Here is a 12,703-nt window from a genome sequence, read left to right as displayed (position 1 = left end):
TCAAATGCTGCAATTTTGTGATGAGGACTGAGATAACTTAATTTCCTCACTGGCAAAATAAGGAGTTTGCAGTCAACTCTGTATCTGTCAACTTTTAATCTCTAAAATACTAGAAGAATAACCTGGGAGAGGGTGTAAGGGGTGTTGTTTTGTTTTGGGGTTTTTTCTTACATTTGAGAGATGAACTGGTTCACCGTAAAGAAATGCCAAGACCTGACAGGAGGGGAAAGACAATGCAGTGGGGAAGATGAAGTGAGGAAAGCATGAAACCATCTCTTTTGGCAGACATCACCTCTCAGTCTGACCCACTCATCAGGTGATTTGAGTACTGTGAGCCAAGACTGGCCCTTAGTTAAGGATTTTTGCAGTCCCACACATTTAAGATACTGCTTTCCCCGAGTTTTACTTTATTCACCTGTGCCAAGCTTAAAAGGTGACTCACTGTTGCATCATGGCAAGTGCATTTCTGTGCAAATTTGACAAGCAGAGTAACAACTCTGCTTTCTTCATATGATCCTAATCTCTAGGAAGAAACGGGAAAAAACTATTTCCAGAAAATTGCTATGATAAGTGCAAATAATTCAGTGCCACTTTCACAGAGATGTGCTTTCGGCTGTCATTAAGTCTGCACGAGAAAAACAACCACAAAACTACTGGAGCACACTGAACCCCAACTGGAGGATTTATTGTATCATCCTTTTCCATTGTATATTAAAAAAAAAGACAAAACCTACCTTTTTGACATGCAGAACTGTTGTATTCAGAAAAGTTAGCCAATGTAATTCTTCAAGAAATGCACGTGTATGTACGCTGACTTCGACATACTGAACTAGTTTAATTGATCTCACTGGAATTATTCATATGCATTAAATTTAGGGCTATGTAAACATTCAAAAGACTGGAACCTGAACTAACATGTTGCAACTCCTTTGGAAATACTTGAGACTAAGGAGGAACAAGTGGATAAAGAAAATACTGCAAACTCCTAATTTCCACAAAAACCCTTAAGGAGAAAGAGAGCAGTGAAAACAGACAACTCTGCTATACAGTCTTTGGATAGTCATGTGTGTTCAGACTAAAATAGGAGAGACCATGAATTTTAAAGGCCTCCTTTAAATGTAATATAAATGTTCATCTTTATGAGTATGTAAGAGGAATCAGTCTAGGTTTTCTAGTCCTGCAGAAAAGACTGCTATTCTAAACAGCATGTCCTTCACAGCTCACTACCGGACTTGTTCCCAGCTCACTACCGGACTTGTTCCCTTAGAAAAGATCACATTAGTGCCAGTTTCTTCAGTTTTGCACATTTTTTTTTTATTGAACTCCACTAGGAACCTTTTAACACCACTATTCCACACGTGGAAGAGTGGAACAATGAAACATGCAAGAACATCCAGTACTTGGGCAGTGAGAGATCATCATATCAGGCTGGCCCGCTACCCAATGAGAATTAATTTCTTTCCAAAAGGGTCCATCTGCCCACGTTAACTCACTACTCCCCTCCTCTCATACCTCTCACAGTTTAAGGAGATATAACTATAACCTTAGAAAATGGTTCTACTTGGCAAAAAAAGCAGTACCTATGATACATGACACCAATAATAAAAGATGCAATGATTTTTGAAAGAACATGGAGGGACTGTGAGAATGAAGACCTTAGGCCCACTGTAGGAGAGGATCAGGTCCGAGACCATCTTAAGAACCTGAACATGCACAAGTCCATGGGACCTGATGAAATCCATCCACGGGTCCTGAAGGAGCTGGCAAATGAAGTTGTTAAGCCACTGTCCATCATATTTGAAAAGTCATGGCAGTCAGATGAAGTTCCTGATGACTGGAAGAAGGGTAATATAACCCCCAATTTCAAGAAGGGGAAGGTGGAAGACCCGGGCAACTACAGACCAGTCAGTCTCACCTCTGTGCCTGGCAAAATCTTGGAGCAGATTCTCCTGGAAATCATGCTAAGGCACATGAAAGACAACGAGGTGGTTGGTGACAGCCAACATGGTTTTACTAAGGGGAAATCCTGCCTGACCAATCTGGTGGCCTTCTGTGATGGGGCTACGGAACTGATGGACAAGGGAAGAGCAGCTGACATCATCTACCTGAACTTGTGCAAAGCATTCGACACTGTCCCGCATGACATCCTTGTCTCTAAATTGGAGAGACATCAATTTGATAGATGGACCACTCGGTGGATAAAGAACTGGATGGATGGCCACACGCAAAGAGTTGTGGTAAATGGCTCAATGTCCACTTGGAAAACAGTAACGAGTGGTGTCCCTCGGGGATCGGTGCTGGGACCTGTCTTGTTCAACATCTTTGTCAGCAACATGGACAGTGGGATTGAGTGCGCCCTCATCAAGTTTGCCGACGACACCAAGCTGTGTGGTTCAGTTGATATGCTGCAGGGAAGGGACTTGTGAGGTGAGCCGATGCCAACCTCATGAAGTTCAACCAAACCAAGTGCAAGGTCCTACACCTGGGTCGGGGCAATCCCAGGCACTGCTACAGGTTGGGCAGAGAAGACATTCAGAGCAGCCCTGCAGAAAAGGACTTGGGGGTGTTGGTTGATGAGAAGCTTAACATGAGCCGGCAGTGTGCGCTTGCAGCCCAGAAAGCCAACCGTATCCTGGGCTGCATCAAAAGAAGCGTGACCAGCAGGTTGAAGAAGGTGATCCTGCCCCTCTACTCTGCTCTCCTGAGACCTCACTTGGAGTATTGTGTACAGTTCTGGTGTCCTCAACATAAAAAGGACATGGAGCTGTTGGAGCGAGTCCAGAGGAGGGCCATGAGGATGCTAAGAGGGCTGCAGCACCTCCGGTATGAAGATAGGCTGAGAGAGTTGGGGCTGTTCAGCCTGGAGAAGAGAAGGATGCATGGAGACCTCATAGCAGCCTTCCAGTATCTGAAGGGGGCCTACAAGGATGCTGGGGAGGGACTCTTCCTTAGGGACTGTAGTGGTAGGACAAGGGGTAATGGCTTCAAACTTAAACAGGGGAAGTTTAGATTAGATGTAAGGAAGAAGTTCTTTACAGTGAGGGTGGTGAGGCACTGGAATGGGTTGCCCAAGGAAGTTGTGAATGCTCCATCCCTGGCGGTGTTCAAGGCCAGGTTGGACAGAGCCTTGGGTGACACAGTTTATTGCAAGGTGTCCCTGCCCATGGCAGGGGGGTTGGAACTAGATGATCTTAAGGTCCTTTCCAACCCTAACTATTCTATGATTCTATGATTCTATGCTTTCTGAGTGAATTAAAAATCAGATTGCCACACACTTAATTTTCTCATTCAAAATCTTTCTACCAGTACTTCAGATCCTTACTGGAATGTAAAAGTTATTATAATTTATTCAGCATCCTGGTATTTATTAGCCACTGCTATTTTGCTCTTATGGTAGTCTTAAAACATATAGTATTCACTGTATTTATATAAGGCCTATTACTTTATGCATGGCTGTAAACCTCATGAGAAAATTGTGATTATGCATGATTTCAGCATAGTCAGAATTCCCGCTGGTAATCTACTGGGAATCAGTGCAGCTGGAACTGGGCTGATTTCCACCTGTACCTTTATTTTCTGTGAGGTCTCTGCTTCCCCACTGGGAGGAAGCAAATACATCAGGCTTCTCATCCTAAACCTAGAAGAGATGATGAGCAATATGTTGTGCATTAAGCTGGAAAGAGCACTTGGAAGGAAGACTTACTTTTCATCTCACACTTGTATGAATTGGGGGCTGCGCAGAGGCAACAACTGGGCCCTGTGAGGCGAGAAAGAAAGGACCCAGGGATGGGAACTCAAAGACTACATGCTACTGTGGGAAGACAGTAACAGGAAATGAAATAGAAGCCATGTGAAGAAAGAGATGCAGTGGGCAAGGAACTGAGGATGAGTACTGGTAGACAGCCATTTTGAGACAATTTGTTAGGTGTATCCAATGCATTTCAGAAGGCATTTCCTTAAGTGCATGAGCAGACAAATGAAATATTCTTCTTCCAGGAGGAATTAGAAAACAAGTAAGACTAAACCACAGTTGAAATTAGAAAAAATACCCTAGTTATGCAAAACTAACATTATTTTAGTAATTACTTTAAACTGGTGTTTTATATTTTGGTTTGTCTTATACCTTTCAAGTTCACAGGCAAAGTACATATTTTTCAGTACATGATTAATACGTGGTATTTCTCTGCCACATGTTTGACTTTAGTACTACATGCAATTTCTGGATTTAAAATTTGGTTTCCAAAGTTCCTTTGGTTTTGAACTTGCAATGGCCTTTTCCATCATCCTTTACCTCACAGAAGTATTTTGAAGATGTGTTCTCCAAACACTAAACCTACAGCACATTACCCAGTATTCAGCAAGAAACTGTTCAGCAGCTTAAATTTTCAAGCCAATTTTCTTTAAACAGTGTGAAAAAGACTTCGTAGCATTTTTAGTACTCCCTGCCCTCACAACCCACACTTTACAATATTTTTGTTGGAGTCAAGAAGAAGGAAACATACAGAATAACCACATTGAAAAGAGCCATGGTTTAACACTATAAAATGCAATTCTGCTTCACCTGCCACAGTATATAAACCCTACTGTATCCAGTCCAGTAGCAGACAACATTAAAAGTGTTGGCATTTTTATAGTGCTTTCTATCTTAAGATTGCTTGCCTAAATTAGACATCAAAAATTGCTAGTCCCTTTAGAAAAAAAACTGAAGGATTTAAAATGAGGCAATTTGTTGCAGACTACCTTTTCTGGAAAGCATGCAGTAACCCATACCTTTTTAAAGGTGCTTCAAGCTTGGCAGACAAAATCACTTATGACTATTTTTTAATGCCTCTGAATGCTTGAAAACATATGCAATTTTTCATTGACAAACTTACTTTTTGAATGCTGCAGGCCTATCTTACAGCAGTGGAGTATCAAGGGGGACAGGAGCATAAGAGCTGATGGCAAAGATATTACATACCCCCAAGTGTTACAACTTACTCATGAATATATGGGAAATCTGTCAAGTCAGGTTTCTAGATTTCCATACCCCAAGGCTCCCAGGCGTTCTGCTCACATGGGAAGGCTGATGTGTTAAACCTGCCTCTGGCTGGGACACCCTTGTTCCAGCAGCACTGTGTTTTGCTGTGCAGGAAACTTCCAGCCCACAAGAGAAACACTCAGCGGGTTGCGTGCTGCTTTGCCAGAGGGAGTACCTGCACACAAGGTGTTCCTGCCAGGAAAAGCCATGGGTATCAAGGCTCACACAGCTTCACACCCCAGATGTGACCCAGCTGCCTTGGCAGAGGTCTGGAGCACAGAGCTGGCCTCAGCCTTGGTTTGCAACCACAGAGCTAGCCTCTACATCAACAAGATGAGTCAGCTCATTTAATTCCTCTTGATAGATGGACTTTCATACAATTTCACCTGGTTTTCTTTCACCCAGAAAGAAAACTGTAAATATTTAGGCTCTTAAAAAATAAAGAGGGCCAACTTCCTGAATGTGATCCATGTGCTGCTCCTCTGCTACAGGGAAACAGAGAGCAAAGCTATTTGAGTGCCATCTGGACAAACAACTTCCATCTACATAAACATGTCTCAGCGAGTGCAAGTCCCATGGGTAGGATATTTGCCACCAACTTTCAGATTCACATGACCCTTCTCACAAACACTTCAAGACCTTTAGATTAGGCATCTCTGTTCCTGGCGCAGCCTTTTGGCGCATATTCCCTCATGGCTGGGGAAGAACGGGCTTATCTACACATCTGACTTTGGTCCTACAAGCTCCATGAGACCCCAGTTTCATCACTGCTACAGAGTATACATGACACACTGTTGATTTGTATATTTGACAGCCCTTTAACACACTTTAACACTGTTAATACATTAACAGTAATGTATTTTAAAATCTGTGTTCAAGTTTGGTTTTAACTAATACATGCTGCTTCTTGCTGGGTCGGGACATGACAGTGCACGAAGGAACCAGGAAGGCACCCCAGACTTGCTGGAAAGACCTGGCATGTTCTCAGTCTGACCCTTACCAGGTAGTGAAACATGATGTGCCAGACAGGGCTCTGGTCTGACACAGCTGTTCCCCTAAAACAGGCAGTAATACCATGAGGCCATGCAGAAGGAAGATGGCTAAGTCCAGCTGCATCACTTGCCTCCTCGATCCATCCTGCCACCACTGATATCCATACTGGAACATGATGAAAAGGAGTCAGTGGGAGTGAGGCTGAGGATGTCCTTCCATTCCCACTGCTCCCCTGAGATCACCTTCCTCTCTCCTAATCCCTCTCCTACCCAGTCTCTTTTGTAAGATCGTACCTATAGGGCAAACAGCCTTGTCAATTCCCTGCCTCCCATTCCTGGCCTTCAGGAAGCAAATCTCCCTCAAAATGAAGTCAGGCTGATTCTTTCTGTGAGGAGCAGGAAGGAGGGGAAATCTCTGAACAGCAGTCCCTGTTTTTCTTCAGCATCACTCTGCTGTATGCCTCCTATGTTAGGGGGATGCAAGGTAATCTGTAGGTGTGCTAAACACTACAATGGTAATTAATTGCATTATTAAAATCACCTAATGTAAGGCTGCCTAGAGAGAGGAAGGAGAACAGCTAAGCTGCCTACTCAATACTTCTTTGTATAAACAAGGCCACGGAAATGTACACAGTGTACCATGGAGACTGGCTTATGAGAGCCTCCTTACAATCTCTGACGCTCTTTAGGGCTACATTTGCACTGTTGTTCACTTGCTTCTTTTGTTTCTTTGTTCAGTGTTAGCTAATCATCCAAAACCAGTAGTTCACACTCAGTAATGCACGAGCTTTCTACAAAACCCATTAATTTCCTACATCAGTATTTTTCAAGAATCAAAGTCAAGAGTCAAGAAGAAGAAGCTGTAAGAAAAAAACCTTAACTACAACTAAAGAAACATTTTATTGGTGTTTAAATGAAAAAAAAAAAAAGAAAAAGTGGAAGATAAAACCCAACAGAACCACCATGTGTTGGTTTTGTACCATTTTTACCAGTGCTGGGTGACCATACACCTTTCTATTTCAAAATATTTTTCTTCTGATGGTAGGCAGATTCAATGCCTTCTTCAGGTAAGTCCTTCTTTCTGCAGGCCTCTCAAAGCATTCTCACCATGAAATAATTTTGAAAGAGCACTATTCTAAAATAGGGTTCAGAACTTCAGAAATCACCTACCTGAAGACTCCCAAGCTCTGTGCCTAACTCCACCACTGCCCTTGCCCTCTATATGGTTGCCGTTCATGGTCAAGACAGTCAAAAGCAGGGTGTTGCACCTGGAGATGCTGCTACAGAGCATGCTGTCATGATGCTTTAGCATCTGAAGTCAAAGCCACAGATCTGGCAACCCTTGCAGCTTGCTTGAAGCATTTAGAGTGCATGTTGTTTGTGGCTGGAGGCTTTTTTTGATATCTATTCATGCTGTTGTGTGAAAAGGTATGTCTGGAAGTAAAACAGGCTTCAACTTTAACTACAAAACCTGCGGTTCAGGGACTGGAGGGCACCTCTGAGCTGAGAGTCCTGGGTATTGGCAACTGTGGCAGTATTTGGTGAGGCCACAGTCACAACTTTCCAAGCAGACAAGTCTCTTTGTAAACCTGTTGCCTTTACTCCCACTACTTTCATTCTGGAAAGTCTCAAACCCCGCTGCTTTGAAAACCATTTCCTAAATGCTCTCCTAAGGTTAGTCAGTGCCAGATTACAGCCCTTTAAATCTTTAGCTTAAATGGCTGTGCTCTTCCATTTCATCCCTAGTATTTGGTCCCTTCTAAGAAATGATAATCCTACCACCTTCTCAATGTCCTTCTTTTGTGAGGCTAAGCAATCTAAAATCTTTTGATGTCCCACCCCCCTGGTTTTAGCAGCATTTACACAGATCCACTCCATGTAAACTCCACGCCCCAGGTCACTGTACTTGAATACAGATGACCAAAATTGTATATGAAGTCTTAGTCATATTTTATACAATGGAGTAACTCTTTTTCAAATAAAACTATATATACATGTGCAAGTGAATAGTTTTCCAAAAATCATAAGTAATTTCCAAAATTAGGTCTCATTATAATGCTACAGTGTAGATGTTACTTATGAGCAAAAGCAGGCTAGGTCTTTTTTTTCTGTTCCAAGTCACTGGCAGAACTGGGTCTTATTCGTTCATTTATTGAAGTCCCTTCCTCTCTTTAACTTAATGCTGGAGTAATTAATCAAAACGCATTAACCAAACTTGGGTATTGTAAGTGCATCTGATGCTGCAGTATACAAGTATTGGATTTCTAGGTGAAGACCCTCCTGGTAAATCAAGTTCAAACTACAGCTGTTATTGATCATTGGTGTATGAGAATCAACTTTTTGGTCAACGTTTTTCTCCAAAATTTCAGTTATTGTACACTCCATAAACAATAAATCATCTTCTCTGTGCCATTCTGTTAAACTCCTGTTCCGTCATTTCAAGTTTCCTTCTGAAAAGCCATAACCATTCCATAAGAAAAACAAAGGTCACAATTACCTACATAAGCCGCATTAAAAATTAACTTTTTCTATCATATGAACAAGCCTATTTGAGGCCCGGTGTGTCAGAGCAAGGGTTGGCTCAACCTCAGCCAGCTCCTCTCTCACAGTACTTACTACATGTTTAACAAGACCATGTAAGCAGTGGGCAAGTATGAAGTTATCCTTACGCTGGTTTTCTCCCCCAGTTCCAGCAATGCAAAGTTTACGGACTGCCTCAAGCTACATTCAAAGCATTTGGGTTTTTTACCTAATCCATTTTGTAACTAATTTATGGTCTTGCCCCTCCTAATATCCTGCAGGAATTGAACCATGTACTCTCAAAAAAAGAAGTCTTTCTTTCATTTATGGTAAAATCTGATACCCAATGTTCTTGCACATCCCACCCAGCATCAGAATGGTAACTTTTACCCAACATCTACAATGTAAGAAAAAGACATTCTCCCAGAAATGGCAGAAATACACAGAAATTACTGTGAACCAATGGGTGTCATTACAAGATTTATTAAAAAATGTCCACAAATATGTATGTGTACATATAGCATTTCTTGGGAATGTTGCTACTCCTGTGATACGATTCATGACAAAAGAATGGAGGTGCCAAGCCAGGACTTTGGCACCACATGTCCCACATGGCCCTTAACTCAGCAGAGTGACCAGCAGGACTGCACAGTGATGGAAAATAGTGAATACCAGCAGTGGCAGCAGCACTAGAAGATGGCAAAGACAACGTTCCTACGAGTTGCTCTGCGGCTTATGCCAGCACTCTGTGGCAGAAATCTAACCTGGGAGCATCCCTCAGCATGAGAAGTATATTGTGAGCCCCATCTGGAAGGGATCTATCCCTGCAGCCAGAAGCTATCTAGGTGGTGCTGATAAATTCATTATCACCACTGTTCTCAGGTCCTGGCTGCAAAGCAGCAACTGCTGTATCTTGCTAAGAAGCTGGGCAGAAGGTTAAAATCCTTCTCATAACCAGAGACCTAACTTAAACTCAGCTTTCCTCATTATGGAGCCTCCTGCTGAAAGCTTGGCATACGGAAAGAAGAGATGTGACTGAATGCAGAGAAGTTGTACGACTGTGTGCTTTTGGAAGATCATCTATCAGATTCATAATCGTGCTTCCCAACTTTCTGTTTCTCAGAGGGGAACTGTCTGTAGCAGTTTGTCCAACAACTAATGAGCAAAATCCTGGATAATATGCAAGAGCAGAAACTGAAGAGACTTTTGGAAATTCAGGGCAGTTGTAGATGCCAGCTCTGGGAGAAAAAGTACAATTTGTCAAGGAAATAGGTCATAGATACATTAGTGCTGCCACTTCAATGGCAAGGGTAGTTGTGGCTAGGAAATCCTTTGCTGTATGGGACAGCTGACCTTTGCATGGGGTAAGAGAGGAGAAAAATGGAAAAGGAGAAAGAATGGAGAACGCTGGCATATTGTCATTAGCAGATTGCCCAGAACTGTATTTATATAGTTATTAAAAAGTTACTATAAAGTTTTTTGGACATACAGTTAAAAATGCACTTGGTTTCAGAAAACACAAGCATTTGCTCCACAAAAACTGGAAATTTTTAAACTTGGGAAGAAGAGAAGCAAGTCATGGCAAGGAAGACTTTATCTCCTGTGGGAATGAGTATGGTGGAAACAATCTGCAAGTTGGCTGATTGAAATGGATATTCCAATGTGGATTGTTTACTCCATTTTGCAGGGCACTGTGCTTGGTCTAATAATAAGAGGTGTAACCCAGCAGCTGGGATCCTCTGTAGATTTTAATCCTATCACCTTACAAACCCATGTGTTATTTGCTCCACTGAGATTGCTCCAAGAATTCTCCACAAGTCTGATTTCACATCTCTTGGTTGGGATGAAACAAATATTTCCTGGAACTATTTAGAACTATTTAGGGAGTGCTGAGAAAGTTACTTGATCATTTACTTGACAAACTCGATCATTTACTCTTGACAAACAGAATATTTTCTTTACCTTAACTCCCACAGACCAAACTAAAGTGCATTGCCAGATTGACAGATTTCTGTATGACCACTACACATGACGGTGCCTTAAGTACATAAGGATTTTGAACTCCTTACAGTCATGCTTAAAGCCTCTGAACCATGACCTCTGACGTTTCATTAAAGAAGAATGTATGGACAAGATACTGCAAGAAATAAAAGATTTCCACGTCTGGCATCAAGGCCACTTGGGAAAAGCTGACAGCAGGAGGCTAAAAGCCACCCATCACTAGAGACGTACCTTCTTCTACTCAACAAAGTGCTAGGCTGTCTGTAGCTAGGAAAAGTAGCTGAAACACACCTGTTGAATTACACTGCAGGGAGAGATCACTACTGTAGAGATACACAAAATAGTGCTTTTGAAAGGACTGTCTGCTCAAGGGTCTCCCGTAGCATGACTCACAGATAATGTTCCTCTCCAGATTGATTGGCAAGTGACTGCCACAGTCTTTGCAGGGCTTTTCACATTTCTCTTTCTATGTGTGGTACCACATGACTCACAGATAATGTTTCTCTCCAGATTGATTGGCAAGTGACTGCCACAGTCTTTGCAGGGCTTTTCACATTTCTCTTTCTATGTATGGTACCATTTCCTCAAAAAAAAAAGTTCTAGTTCTTTAAGGAGAAAGCAGATACTGCATTAATTACCCAAAGTCTTGCTCTGGGTGCACCTACCCCAGAGACTTCATTTTAACACCTGAACATTTACAAGCCCTGGCAGTATCCAGCAGCCACCTGTCCTACGGGACATGTAAGCATGGCCATCAGCTTCAGCCCTGACTTGATGTCACAGGACTTGAGACCACACCGCTTGCTGCTGCAAGGGAAAGGGCTGTCCTGGCTGCCTCAAGCACTAGAAAAGAGCCAAGCAGCTCATGAGCATGCAGCTAGCAAGCACCCAGATTGAGTTCATCTAGGATGCCAGTTTGAGGGCTGCCAACAATGCAGCTGCCAAGAATTTATCTGTGCAAGCTTTGAAGCAAACCACCCTTCTGTAAAGCAGAAAGGGTGATGCTCTGAGAAGATTACTTATTGAAATCTAAAGTACAAAATAAATAGTAAACGGTGTTTGACAAACCCTTCCAATGCCGCGGACACCGTAATGTGAACTAGTGAACTAGAGGTAGTGTGATAGAAGGAATCTTTGCAGGTAAGATCTAACTGAGCTTCTGCTTCTACAGGCAGGAAAGAGAGAAGCAGAAAGTCCATCAACCAACCCAACCCGACTTGCCCTCCCACAAAGCACACGCTCCAAGCACAGCTGGTGAACGCAGTGAAAAGTCAAGGTCAGCTGCAGAGCCAGCTCTCAGTATCTGCTCCTATTAAGCAATAAATTCCCAATACTATCCACTAGAAAAAAAGGGCTTGGGTTATTGAGAAACTACTTCAGCCTGGAAAAAGTTGAGAACTGCTAAAGAAAACGTTTTCCTTTAACAGAGTGAAACCAAGGAGCTGAAGCGCCCAGTACTAGCAAGAGAGATGCTTGCAGCCAGCCAGGCAGGACAACGCTCCCTCCTGTGGTCTGTGAAATACAGTTCTTCCTTCCCGAAAAGCTGGATCAGGATCACCAGGAAAAAGCAATGATAAGCAAAACTCAATCCTTTTTAGCCAAATGGATACAAAAATGAGGGGTACGCGAAAATAATGACTGAAGAATCTAAACCCTAGTAGAGGGACTAGCCCATTAAAAACATTTACTAAACCACTGAATAGCACAACAGGTGCCCAGTTTTTCCTCCCCAAAGGTGGCTTCCAACTTTTTTTTACTTTATTCTTCCAAAAGAATATTTTTTTTAAATTTTGATTGTTATGGGAGAACTCTGAGATAGTAAAATAGAAACATCTGTTTATATCTGTAAATAGGAGAAGAAAAACTACAGTTTAGAAGAGCTTTCTTCATATTAATGTCATCTTTTTTTCCCCCAAAACTAGCAAACTTTGCTGTAGCTGGGTATCAGAAATTGGCACTGCTGTAAACTTAATTCTTACAGCAATTCTCTAGTGTTTTGTCTAGTTCAATTTTCTTTATCTAAGCAAATAAGGGAATCTTATTTCCCTTAAGGGAATCTCAAGGGAAACTTAATTTACAATCATCAAATACATTTCACTCTCCAACTATTAGAGCCTCTATGAATCTTTCCCTAAATTCTGGTAAAAGTTGTTAAGCTTTGCTTCAGATT

The sequence above is a fragment of the Strigops habroptila genome, chromosome 2, assembly GCF_004027225.2.
Source record: "Strigops habroptila isolate Jane chromosome 2, bStrHab1.2.pri, whole genome shotgun sequence".
Lineage (NCBI taxonomy): Eukaryota > Metazoa > Chordata > Aves > Psittaciformes > Psittacidae > Strigops > Strigops habroptila.
The sequence above is the reverse complement of the archived record's forward strand: the minus strand, read 5'-3'. Positions refer to the sequence as shown.